Source organism: Terrapene carolina, unplaced genomic scaffold (assembly GCF_002925995.2).
Source record: "Terrapene carolina triunguis isolate 2854851 unplaced genomic scaffold, T_m_triunguis-2.0 Scaffold374, whole genome shotgun sequence".
NCBI lineage: Eukaryota > Metazoa > Chordata > Testudines > Emydidae > Terrapene > Terrapene triunguis.
The window spans coordinates 4952077-4965278 of record NW_020664725.1 but is presented as its reverse complement, the minus strand read 5'-3'; the positions used below and the strand labels follow the sequence as shown (position 1 = coordinate 4965278).

The following is a 13202-nucleotide window of genomic DNA, read 5'->3' as shown; positions in this document are numbered from 1 at the left end:
CCAGCAGAGCACCCTAGACACTAACCCACACAGACTCCCTATAAGTGACGAGGGGGCTACAGTTAGGGGGGGTTCAGACTGGAGAGAGGAACGAAACCCCCATTCCAATCCCCAGCCCACACCTGAATTCGAGAGTTCATTCCCATCGTTAGTAGATGATTGGTTTTCCATAGAATTGTTAAAGTGCCTAGAGGGGCAAAGTTACTTGTTGAGTCTCCACACAAGAGATGCCTGCACCTATGTTGCCCCACTGAAGCCAAGGCAGAAGCACCCATAGCATGTAGTGCTAGCAGCAGCACTAGAAGAAAAAAGAGCGAAGTCTCATATTCTGGACCAAAGAGAAAAGATGGGACAATATGAGTGCTTCAGGGAAAGGAGCCTGGGACATTATGTATGAGGAAAATATAGGCTTCTCTCTGGTCTCATCTTGTCCTAAGGTGGAGCTTTGCGGAACAAGTGTTCCCCAACCTGGAACCACATGGAAAAACAAGGCGCTAAGGGACACTTGATTTCATCCTCCCAAAATCCAGGAAAAAAACCACAACGTCGCATTTCTGCTACTTTCTTCCTGCACATTTCAATAACAACAGAAAAATCAGGATTTTGAATATAGTTTTATACTGATTTGGATGCTAAATTCGTGAGGAAGGGCGGGCCTGCGGGTAAACCACTGGACGGGGCCTTGAAAGATCTAGGTTCAGCTCATGGCTATGCTACCAACTTCTTGCACCAGTTACTTCACCTCTCAGCGCCATAGTTCCTCATGCATAAAAGAGGGATAAGCGTGCTTCTTTTGTCTATTGAGATTGTAAACACTCAGGGCTGGGACGGTCTCTAGGGTTGCCAACCCTCCAGAATTGTTCTGGAATCTCCAGGAATTAAAGATTAATCTTGAATGAAAGATTATGTCATGTGATGAAATCTCCAGCAATATGTCCAACCAAAATTGGCAACCCTAGTCTCTTACTATATATATTTGTGCAGCACCTAGCCCAACGAGGCTCAGTTGGTACCTCCAGGTAAAACTGTAATACAAACAGTAACTGCTGAGCCATTGCTACATTCTGCCACATGTCTGTCGGTCAATGGACAGCAACAAGGGCTGCGAGGTGGGAAAGGACCAGGAGAAGGGAAAACCCAGCGAGCCATGAAAGCAACGTACCAACAAGCACAATGGAATATCTCTTAATTCCCAGATCATCTGAGTTTTCTTCCTCGTCGTAGCACTCCTGACGCTGAGAAGTTGTGAACCAAGAAAGAAAACCCACAGAACCTTCAGAAGCACCGCCGTGTTGGGTCCGAGCCGAGTGACACTGCATGAAGCTGTGGCCACAGAAAGCAAGCCACTCATTCCTTCAGGCTTAGAGTAATGCATTGATACTAGGAGCTCATTTATGAATGCAGCTGACACTCTGCGTCACTCTGTCCCTGGCCAGACGTTCTTACGCGTTAAGGATCTACCCCAATTCTGTGAATCCACTTCAATCCCCTACCCCCTTCAGCTACTGCCCACTCCCAGTTTGAAATGGAAACTTGAGAAAGTCAGACGTACAGTAACAGGGCAGGAAGGGTGCTGATGTGCTGCTGTACTGGCTTTGTGCTTGTGAGTGCTTGATGCTCATAGAAAGAATAAAAGACTTTACACTGTAAGTAAGTTTCTCCTATCGTTTAAGGGCCAGAGACCTGTGCTTGAGGGTCTGAGGTTCTAGCTCCATCTCCCTTTGTGTGCTTGCGTGTGGTTTATATAGTCACCTCTTCCTATTGTCTGCAGCACAGGGATGATTTTATTGTCTGCGCACATAAACAAACGAAAAGTTCTGCTCAAAAAACTCTCCTTTTCCACGGTACCTACAAAAGACAAAACAACTGGACAAAAGTTAGGCTGCTGGTGTGCTGGGACCACCAGCCATCACACTAACCAGGATTGTCTCATGATTTCCTAGTACTCCCCTCTCAGTCTGTCTGTATCCAGCTGCTTCCTCTTGTCTTATTCTTAGTTTCTAAGCTCTGCAGGGCAGGGAGCATCTTTTTGTTTTGTGTTTGTACAGCGTCTAGCACAATGGGGTCCTGCTTCACGACTAGCGCTCTGAGGGGCTACGCTAAGACAAATCATAATACCAATCTAATTGAATTTCACAACAGCTCCTTTGCAAGACATGCTGGTAGGTCCTCGTCACAAGGCAAACCCCACGGGGCACCCTCCAGCAGCAGGCTATGGCATGACATGTGTGCCTACCTAAGTTCCCCCTTCAGTGGAACAGTCCCTCAGTGTCCAATGCAAAGTCCCTCCTCTGGGCATAATTTTATTCAATACACCAGTGCAGTAATTCTCCCCACCCCCCCCAAAAAATCCTTGCACTAAAACCGTTCTGGACAATCCCACAGTATACATATAAGGATACTTCAGTTTTTCCATTCCCCTCTTCAGGGACATCACCTTCAGGATACCCCCCCCCCCAACCCCCGAGAATTGACTGTGTTCCCAATTCTTCTGCCCTGATCCAGGACCCCTCTCTCCAGGCTGTCCAACTGAGAGCAACCAGTCTCCTCTTACCTGCCCACTACCTCAGGTCTCCCATAAGAGAGCTCCCTACAGCGTTCTACTCCCCAGGCCTCCCTGCTTATGAGTCCTGCCCTTGCTTGGGGCATGTCCCTTCAGAGTCCACCCTCTTGCTTCCAGGGCAGCTTCTCCTCACCAGCTTCTCCTCCCGCTTTTCTTGGGGGCCACTGCCTGAGCCTTCCACTCCTCGGAAGCTGCCAGCTCTGGACAGTTCTCAACAACTTGCCTCCAAGCAACTCCAGGCTGCTCCTTCCTGACTTTTCAGGTCTCTTGACTCACCTAGTCTCGTCCCTCTAGGGCCCCGGTTCCCTCTCTGAAGTCTAACCAAGGTGTGTGTGTGGGGGAAGGGTCACTGGCCTCTTCTCTTTTAAAAGGCCAGTGTTACCCTGTGACAATCCCTTAGCTTCTAAGCTTCCTTTACATTCCATAATCAAGGGATGGTTTCAGAGAGAATAAGCCCTGCCAGTATTGCTTGGTCCATGCCTCAGAGGCACGTTTGCCAAATTTTCCTTTTTTGGATGACAAATTTTTCATTTCAAGTCTGACTTTTTTTTAAAAAGAGAGGGAGAATTTAAATTATGTTTCCTCAAATAATTTTTCCTATTTTTTGAGCAGCTCTAGAGACAGCTGCTTGGGTTTTTTTGGTCAAATGTCGACATATTTATCAAAATTTTAAATTTCACCGAAACCAAGTGGGGGGAGGTTGGGTTTTTTTGACAAAAATTCTTCTTGTTTTTCTACCAGCTCTAACCGCAATTAACTAACAAATGAACCAACAATGAATACATTAAACTAACTACTGGCTGCTGAATTGGTTTGAAAAGCTCACCAAAAGTGTCACAATGGGAGTTGTCAGCTGCTGAGCACTTTGAAAATCTCCTCACATATTCCTAGATGAAAAGCATTCATGTTTGTACACGAATTTGAACATGCAATGCGTTCTGTGTGCTAAGCCTTTATGTTCACATTATTATTAGCAGCTTCTCAGAGCAACTGGCTTTCATTAATCTAATAATCAGAGTGATTGGGAAAGATTTTTTTCCCTGTAGAAAATCTTCACAAAAATGAATCTTTTTTGGTTTTCTCAAAATTTGTAAAAAAAACAAAAACAATAAAACCACACACCAAATCCACTCCCAAAGCCCCAAAACAAGCAAGCAAGCAAACAAACAACAATGCTGAAAACCAATTGTTAACCAAAATAATTTTTTTTCATTCAACTTTCCATTTTGATGAAATGTCATTTTTATCTGGGAAAGAAAAAAACCAAAACCAAAACAACAATAGCGTTTCAACTACTAGAGCTTGGCGAAAGTTTTCTAACCAATTCTTTTTTTTTTTTTTTTTTTTTAACAAAAATGCAGATTTGGGTCAACTGAAACATTTTGCCAACGTGTGTAGATTTTGAATTGCTTCAGAAAAAAAAAAAAAAACATTAAAAAAAACCCCTACAAAAATATAAAAACAACTGAAACATTTTGGCCTGACATTTTTGAAACAAAATGTTTTGATCTTTTGATTCAAAACGACTTCTCATTTTGAAATGTCCTTTGATTTTATTTAACAAACAAACAAAACAAAACAAAAAAAGCCTAAAATGCTCAAAGCCAAAATGAAACATTTGACTTTTTGATTCCCTGAAAATTTTGGTAAATTTCATGTCTGGGTCAGCCCCAAATGAATGTGTTCCCGGTTTTCTGGAATTGCCAGCAACCTGAAAAATTCATTATTCGCACAGCTGGAAAATTCTCAACCAGCTCTGCTAATAATATTTTGCACTTATATAAAAAACTTAACATTTGCAGACACTGACCAATATTACATGGGATTGGTCTCCACACAGCCTTTGTACCACTTACAGGAATAAAATACACTAGTGTGAGCAACTGTGATGGAACATATGGGGCCCACACTGGCAAGGAGAGGGTTAATGAGGGCCTGTGGACCCAGCTGGCTCCCCGCTGCTACACACACCTGCAGCAGATATCAGGTGTGGAGAGCTTGCTGCTTGAATGAGCATCTGGGTGGATGGGAAATACAGGCCCAAGGAGACCAACCAATGGTCTGGCTGCATGAAGACAAGCCCTGTGTGGAAGGGTGACCCTGTTTGAAGTTCTTAGTATTCTTTTTGGACTTCAGTGCCCTGGAAGGGGTGGGACTCAAACGTGCTGTAGTTGGAGGGCTAAACATCACTGCCTTGGACCCTGTGAGAGGTGGCAACCAACCATTGGAGACCTGTACTAGACTGAGGGGTGCCCTGATGGACCACAAGGCAGCACCAAGGAGGCAGGCCCTGTCACAGCACCGCTATAGCTGCATAATTGTGCCTGTTCTATGTCGTTGCACTGGTTTCACTGTGGGTACGTCCACATTGGAGCTGAAGGTGCAATTCCCACTTTGAGGAGACATACCCACACTAGGTCTGACCGAGCGAGCATGCTAGCCACTCCGAGTACGTGTCTAGGGTTTTAGATAGGACTGTACTCAGGGCTGCTAGCCTTTCCTGCCGCTTGCGTTGCCACAACTACACTTCTATTGGTAGCATCCTAGCTTGATCAGAAGTGACACCTTCAGGTTCAGTGTAGACGTGCTGTATATCAGTTTCTAAATCAATATAGTGGTACAAAAACTGGGTTATAGTGGTACAAAAACTGGGTTGAGACCAGCCCTTAGTGCACATTAACTCCTTCATGAGGGCCACATGAACTAAATGACCCACATCAATCTAGTTTTTATCCTGTGCCCATCACCATAGCATCTGAGCAGCTCTGTAATATCTCAGTGCCTCCCTGCTCCTACTTAATCCTTACCCCTGAGATGCAAAGACCCCAATCTCCTGCTGTAGGACATGACTGACCCCTGTTGACTGGGATGGGAGTTACTCATATCTGAGGGCCCCAAACAGGGAGGCCATTAGGACAGTGGGTGAACTAATCTCTCTCCCTGTCTCCAGCAATTATGTGGGAGTGGGCTGATTCTGCCAAAAGCGCTGGCTGCTCTCGAGGGGTAGCTGACAAATGGAAGCCTGAACACCTGTGGGCCAGATGTGCACAGCTGTACGTGGGCCATCCATGAGCCATCTGTAGCACATGTCAGTTTGTGTGATAGAGAATGGGTCAAAGAGGGGGCGCTATTCCAGCCTGGGTAAATCCACAATGCAATTTACAAGCAGCGTGGAGATCTTTGTTTTCTCTCCGGTCTCCTTCCCTTTCCACCTGGTTCCATCTTCTTTCCCTGGTGGCTGTCGCACTGATTCTGACCAGCCAGGGGACAACATTTGGTGCCGCTCCAGGCAACTGTTTTTATGCAATTCATTCAGGTGCCGAACCATCTTTTTGCGTTTTGTAGAGATAACCAGCTTGGGCTGTTTCACTTCCTCTCAGTGGAGAGGGCGGTGGGGGAGGTGTGCCTCCAGAGACCCGGTGCTCCATTACTCTGCGTTCATGCTGTCACACCACGCCTGGTAATGTGACGGGAGTAAATCAGGGCAATGGAGTGGTGGCTCAAGCCCTGGGTTTGCAGCCACTGTCCAATCACTGCTCAGCATGAAAGAGGGAAAATGTTATTATGGTTGGAGCCCTAAGCTGCGAACTAGGTCAGCTAGTCCTTCTCTTGGCTTTACCACAGGCTCGCTGCTGCCCTGCACCTTGTCTAGTCACTCACACCTGTGCAAAGTAGCTTGTAAAATGCCACCAGATGACAATTCTCTGCTCAGGCAGTGGTGGCGCTAACAGGGAGGCAGGTGGGTGGTGACCGCTCCCCCCGGCACCCTTTGGTATGCTTGTATGTTCTACAAGCGAAAAGTCGGTCGTGCACCTCCTTTTGTCAAATGTTTTTTCTGTTTGATGGGCAAAGGAAAATGAGCGCCAACTATCCATGGCTGAACTAAAATCATAATATGTGGCACCTTCTGTGCTTAGTTTGGCCTTGGAACAAGGGAAAAGGTTCACCTGGAGCAGCCTTGGGGGGGGTTCACTCACTGAAACTCCGAACGTAGCAGCAGCTTCTGGGCCCAGCTCCCTGCTCCGGGCACTGTGACGTGGTTCACAGTTCGCAGAGCACGGCAAACGCGCACTATGTCGTGAGGCGACTCACTCAGATTTGGCCCGGCTGCCCCTCCATCATGACAGAAGGGCAGCCGGCCCAAATGTGAATGGTGCTGTGGCCCTGTGCAACGCCTGGGGCAGGAAGTCGAGCCCACAGGAGCCGCCACTGCCAGGTGAGAGTGAGGTGGGGTCTCTTCCCAACCTCCTGCCGAGGCCTCCCCTCCGTACCAGGCTGGGATTAGGGTTGACGTGCTGGTGTAAATCATCAGTGCCCCCTTGGCAGGGCAAGGAGTAGGAGTAGGCAGCAGCATAACTGAAGGTAGCACCACCACCGACTCTCCTCGCTGCAAAATCTGGCTCCAACTGGTACTCGGGGAGCCTGGGTTGCACGGCCTTTGTGGGGTGTGAATGATGACACCAAGTGGCAAAGCAGTGGCCAGTCAGGCACCTGGTGAGACTTCACTGCTCTTTACCTCCCCAATGTTTTCATCTAATAAAGGGGGATGAGGCGACCTCCCCGCCAATCCAGAGTGGGGTGGAAGCTTCATTCTTCGTGCTCCTAGATCCTCAGCTGGAAGGGAACCAGCCAAATCAGCTTTTCAGATTCGTCATGGGAACACGTTCAGGTCCCTGCAGGGGGAGTGCCAGAGTGATGCACAGCTTCTGCTGGACCAAAGGGCCTGCCACCCCCTCTCCTTTTTGCATTGTTTCGTTCTAGTGCGGGTCACTGGTGACTGGTACAGCAAAGCCATGTCTCTCTTGGCGGACACGCCAGCTGAGGATCTGGCCCATTCTCCCCTGGGGAACGCTTAACTCCTCCCAAGCGCCATCTCTTTGGGAAGGTGATGATCAAAGAAAAGCCCAGCTGTGCCCATGAGATGCGTGATGCCTGGCTGGCCTGTGCCCTTGACGTACTGACAATGTAAAGAGCATCACAGGTGATGGTGGTGCAGAAAAAGCACCTGACTTCCTATATCACCATGAAGAATACACACATACAAAGAACCGTCCCTTTCACATCATACTTGGTAATTACTCAGGGAAAACTCCCACTCTGAATGTAGCATGAGTAATGACTGAAGGATTTTGCCATAGTCGAGGTATGACTCATCCCTCCTACCAGTGCACTCAAGGGGAGTTTTGCTAGCACTCAGCACCTTCCAGGATCAGGCTCTTCTGGCTCCCCTCTGGAGTCAATGGGCTTCAAATGGGAGACGGATCATTCGGATCCTGTGAGGTGCTGAGCACTCCCAGTTTTACTGCCTTCCTTTGGCATCGCAGCCACCCAGCAGCTCTTGGGATCAGGCCCTACACACTTAAAGCCTCCGGAGTGGGTATTAGCTAAAATAAATCACATGCATGATTAAAACCAATAATAAACGGGAATTTTTCTGCACCCAATACCCAAGAACCCCCAACAAAAACCAAAACGTCTCTGCAGAGTGTTTAATGTTGATATTTATTTTTGAGACACTGTCATTAATTAGTATCTTGATAATTGATTGCTGCTCATTAAATGCTGACACTGCATATGGCTCTGTGCAGGGTACAGAATATATGGGTCCCTGAGGCCCTTCGGTGGTAGATGGTTATATGTACTTCATTTTCCTAGCTTGGAAAGATAGACTTGTGGACTTGTGGTTAAACCAGTGGGCTGTAACTCAGTAGAGGTGGGTTCAATACTATAGTTACCCACTTCTCTGTATGATCTTGGGTTTAACATTAATCTATCTGCAAAATGGAGTTCAGAATATTCCCACTGTGTCTGCCTAGTTGTATGTACAATGCCTGGCACAATGGGACCCAGATCTCAGTTGAGGCCAATAGGTGCTACTGATAATATAAATAATCTATTGCTATAGTTAAATAAACTCACATTACCGCACATCTCAAAGACATCTTGTTCGCAGCTGCCATCATGCTCCAGCCTCAGGAAGAGTTGTCCAGATTACACATTGATCGTTGGACACATTCCATTCTTATTGGCTCAGATTTGAAAGAGCCTTTTTATCAAAGTCCAACAGGCTGGATTCCTTCCTTAGAATATGGAACCCTGTAAATAATTTTCTGGACCAAAATAGCTACTGGAATGTCACATACCTTATGACTGTGAGTTCAACAGGTAATGTATAGTCATGCCACCTGTTGTCGTATATTTCTCAGTAATGTACGCAAGGGCTAAAATGGAACCTTGAAATGGAGTCCCTTAGAATTTGGGGGGTTAGGGGAGGTGTTAGATTTGAATTTCTGAACCTGCACCTGTGGTTTTGGCTCCCAATTGGATCAAAACCCCAAAGGAGCTGATTTTCTGATCCTGATTGGTGTGCCTGAAATCTCATGGTTACAATCATCCTCATGGGACTTTGGCCCAAGATCGTGGAAAACTTTTGAGATCAGCAGATTTCTAGAATTTATTCATTATTCACAGAAACTTCACCCATAACTTTAAAAAAAAAATCAAAAGATTATGGGGGCCCGATTTACAAAGGTATTTAGATGACTAAAGATGCAGATTGAAAACCCCACTAGGTACCTATCTGCATCTGTAGATACCTAAATACCTTTGTAAATAAGCCTCTGTATTTATTTGAGTAAGCAGCGACTCCGAGAAGCAGTGCCTCAGGGAAGCAGGAAGAGCAAGAGATGCCATAAAGTCCGCTAGGGGCTTCACTTTGCGTATTTAATGCCCTGGAAAGCAATTAGATGCTATGGTGATGGATGCAATAAAACCCACCTATAGATAGAATTTTTTCCCTGAATAATTTCTGCAAAGAATGCTTGGTTTGCAGCTTGCTCTTATGCAATTTGTTGTGAGCATGCAATATCCAGGCTTCTTTGACCAGACACTTGAGTCACATAGCATATTTCTGTTCCCTGATTGGATAAGGATAACTGTTAAATTTGGATTTCCAATGTCAATAATTAACTGTACATTCAAAATTCATTTCCCATGAGTATTCCGCAATCTTGGTTTAAAACTGGCCACTTCTGCAAATATTCCAGCAAGTAAACTTGCCTAAGAATATTCAGAGGAAACTAACAAAAGCCTCATAGACTTTAAGGCCAGAAGGGACCATCATGATCACCTAGTCCTGCATATCGCAGGCCACAGAACCTCACCCACCCACTCCTGAAATAGGCCCATAACCTCTGACTGTGTTAGTCATATCCTCAAATCTTGATGTAAAGACTTAAAGTTACAGAGAATCCACTATTTACTCTAGTTCATATCAGCAAGTGACCTGTGCCCCATGCTGCAGAGGAAGGCAACTCCACCCCCCAGGGTCTCTGCCAATCTGACCAGGGGGAAAATTCCTTGCTAACCCCAGATATGGCAATCAGTTAGACCCTGAGCATGGGGGCAAGACCTGCCAGCCAGACACATAGGAAAAAATTGTCTGTAGTAAAAATCTATTCAGTCTACTTTCAGCCCCTTATAGTAATGCCCATCATCATGGTATTGGAACACATTTGAAGCAAATTCACTTAAAAATTCAAATGTGGAAATGTTTTGCTGTGTACACTCAGTCCCTCTGCCTCATGGGTGCACTAATACCTTACAGGGATGCTGGGAAGCTTAAGTGACTAATACTTGTAAAGTGCTTGGAGATCCTCAGCTAATTTGTTTTATTAAAATATGTGAAGGATTTCCAAGGATCCAAATCACCAAAGGCAAATATCACAGTCCCCCCCACAGAACACTGGCAACTGATTCGGACAGAGGCTTTCTCTGATTATAACGAACAGAAGTTGGATTTTAACGAGTTCACATTGTGGGTAATCACATCTGGCAGCTTCCCTGCTGTTGGTGCTGTGTCAGAGCCTAGTTCAGAGCTGGCCTTTTCCAGCCGCCCCTGGCTTGCTGTCCTGACCACACCCCCTTTCTATTTGATAGGCGGCCCTGCTAGAAACATTATGGTATTTCCATCCTCTTTAGCACTGGTGCAGAGGATTTCACCAGGTAGTTGGCAAGAGACCTTAGACAAGTGTGGGAAGCTGTGGAGGACACAACTCTTTTCTCTGGTCTTTCAGACAAATAGTAAGTAAAGCTCAGGATTCTATGCTAAACTCTATTTGGATTGTTATTTACCTATGTTAATTTTCAGGCTCTCTACTTTCCTGGTGACCTGCTAGGATATTTACTCCTTCTCTTTTCATTAGCAATTTAATTCATTTGATGTAATCAGCAAATATTTATGATTCAATCCGGGTGTTTTGGGGGTCCTTTAAAAATACTTTTTGTATTAAACGAGTTTCAGAGAATATTACTGTTGACTTGTCTGGGGCGGAAAGTTGTTTCTTGGCATTACTGATGACACTGTATTGGAGCAAAGTTGCAGTTAAAGACAGACGGTTGAATTCAATTTTATTTTCATTAATCATATGCATGGTTGTTTTTTGTTCAGCAGGCTAAAGAGTTTTGTTCTAAAGGGAAGGGGGAGGGGGACAGCAAAATGTTTAATATCAAATTTTCATCTGGTGTAAATCAGTGTAACTCCACTGACTCTGATTTCCACCAGCGAATAATTTGGCCATTTATATCTTTGCAGGAAACATTGCTTCCAACCCCTTTCCCACATCACATTACAAATCACAATAGTAGTGTGCCTTAAAATATCCTCGAGACTGAAGATGGGCTGGAAAACAACCAGATGTGTGCCAGCTTTGGTTCTCTGCTTCCGAAAGCAACTGAAGTTGGGAACAGTGAGTGGCAGGAAAGGCTGTTGGGCTTTGTAGGTGCAGGATTGCAATTCCTCATCATTAAGGACGCAAGCCTGCATCCTTTGCATAACCAGCACTCCCGCTGGCTCTTTGGAAGTCACTGGGAGCTTTGAGCCCCCGAGAAATGCAGAGTCAGGCCTTCCATGTTTCCATTAGTCTTTAATTTGATGCTTTGCATGTGGCCACTAATTTGCTATTAAGGTCCCATTGGCTCTCACTCTGCCATCTGATACCTTCAGGGAGAGGGGGTTGGATCCAGAGGGGGTTTACTGGTGGGTGTTTATTCAGTGCTGTCTTTATTATGTTCTTGATCTTTTTTTTTCTGTCATTTTAAAAAACTTTCTGCCAAAGCAAATTTGGGAACGTTCGCTTTAAACAACAGGAAATGCTGGCCAGAGCACGGATTGCTCAGTGGCTTTGATTTTTTTATTATGAAAGTCTTGGTGCTTCAATAGTTTAACCAGTTATGGCTCAGAGCTCTCACTTTCATCCTGGTCAGATTGCTTCTAGATGCATGTATCTATCTTTGGTACTTATCTGGGCACCTTTCAACCTTTGATGTATTGATCCTCACAATATAGCTAGATTCATAGACTCCGAGGCCATTGTGATAATCTAGTCTGACCTCCTGTATAACACAGGCCAGAGAACTGCCCCCAAATAATCCCTGAAGCAGAGCTTTTAGAAAACTATCCCAATCTTGATTTAAAAATGGTCAGTGATGGAGAATCCATTATGACCCTTAGTAATTAACAAATGGACCAACTTACCCTCACCCTTAAAAAATGTACTCCTTATTTCAGTATGAATTTGTCTAGCTTCAACTTCCAGCTGTTGGATCATGTTGTACCTTTCTCTGCTGATTGAAGAGCCCATTATTAAATATTTGTTTCCCATGTAGGTACTTACAACCTGTAACCAAGTCACCACCTTAACCTTCTCTTTGTTAAGCTAAATAGATTGAGAACCTTGAGTCTGTCACTATAAGGCTTGCTTCCCAATCCTTTAATCATTCCGGTGGTTCTTCTCTGAACCCTCCCCAATTTATCAACCTCCTTCTTGAATTGTGGGCATCAGACCTAGACACAATATTGCAGTTGCACCAGTGCAAATACAAAGGTAAAATAACCCCTCTACTCCTACTTAAGATTCCTGTTTATGCATCCTGGGATCTCATTAAATCTTCTGGCCACAGTGTCACCCTGGGAGCGTGTGTTCAGCCTATTATTTACCCTCATCCCCAAGTCTCTTTTCATCCCTGTGAGGTTGGGAAGTGCTATTATCCCAAATGTGTAAATGGGAAACTGAGGCACAGAAAGACTGGTATTTAAGTGCCCAGAGATGCAGAGAGGAATTGTCAAAAGCGCCTAACTCATGGGAGTCAGTTGCTCTCGAAAATCCCACTCACTCTCATGAGTTAGGCACTTTTCAAAAGCCCACTAGATGCCTTGAGGCATTTAAATACTTCTAACAATCTGGCCCAAATGACTTTCTCCAATCTGTGGCAGAGTAGGAAACTGAACGTGGGTTCTGCAAGTCCCAGGGTAGCCCTCTTACCCACTGGATCATCCTTCCTCTGCATTTAGCAACTGCATCTTGTTCATCCAGCCAGATCCTTGGCAGCTGAAAACCAACTTAGCCCCACAAAGGAATTGTCAATTTACACCAGCTGAGGATCTGGCCCATGATGTTTTCTTTTCAATCATCTGTTTCATTGCTGGAAACACTGTAAGTGGAATAACAAGTGACCTCACTGCTCCCCTCCCCCATTCACATCTTCCTGTAATTTCATATATAGCAGCTGCGAGAGATGTAACAGCAGCAACCTCTTTGGGGTAGGTGCTTGCCCTAATCAGCAAACTGTTTGGCTAGTG

At 45.3% G+C, this 13202-nt stretch overlaps 1 protein-coding gene across 2 annotated transcripts in view; it reads left to right on the top strand.

Moving 5' to 3' along the window:
• The first annotated feature begins 10578 nt into the window (after positions 1-10578).
• The window catches only part of ETS1 (ETS proto-oncogene 1, transcription factor), a 120693-nt gene continuing 118069 nt past the window's right edge, over positions 10579-13202 (top strand). For both annotated transcript variants that reach the window (XM_024209612.2, XM_024209611.2), the window contains exon 1: positions 10579-10645. The gene's annotated coding sequence lies outside the window, so the exon portion shown is untranslated. The remainder of the gene's footprint in view (positions 10646-13202) is intronic.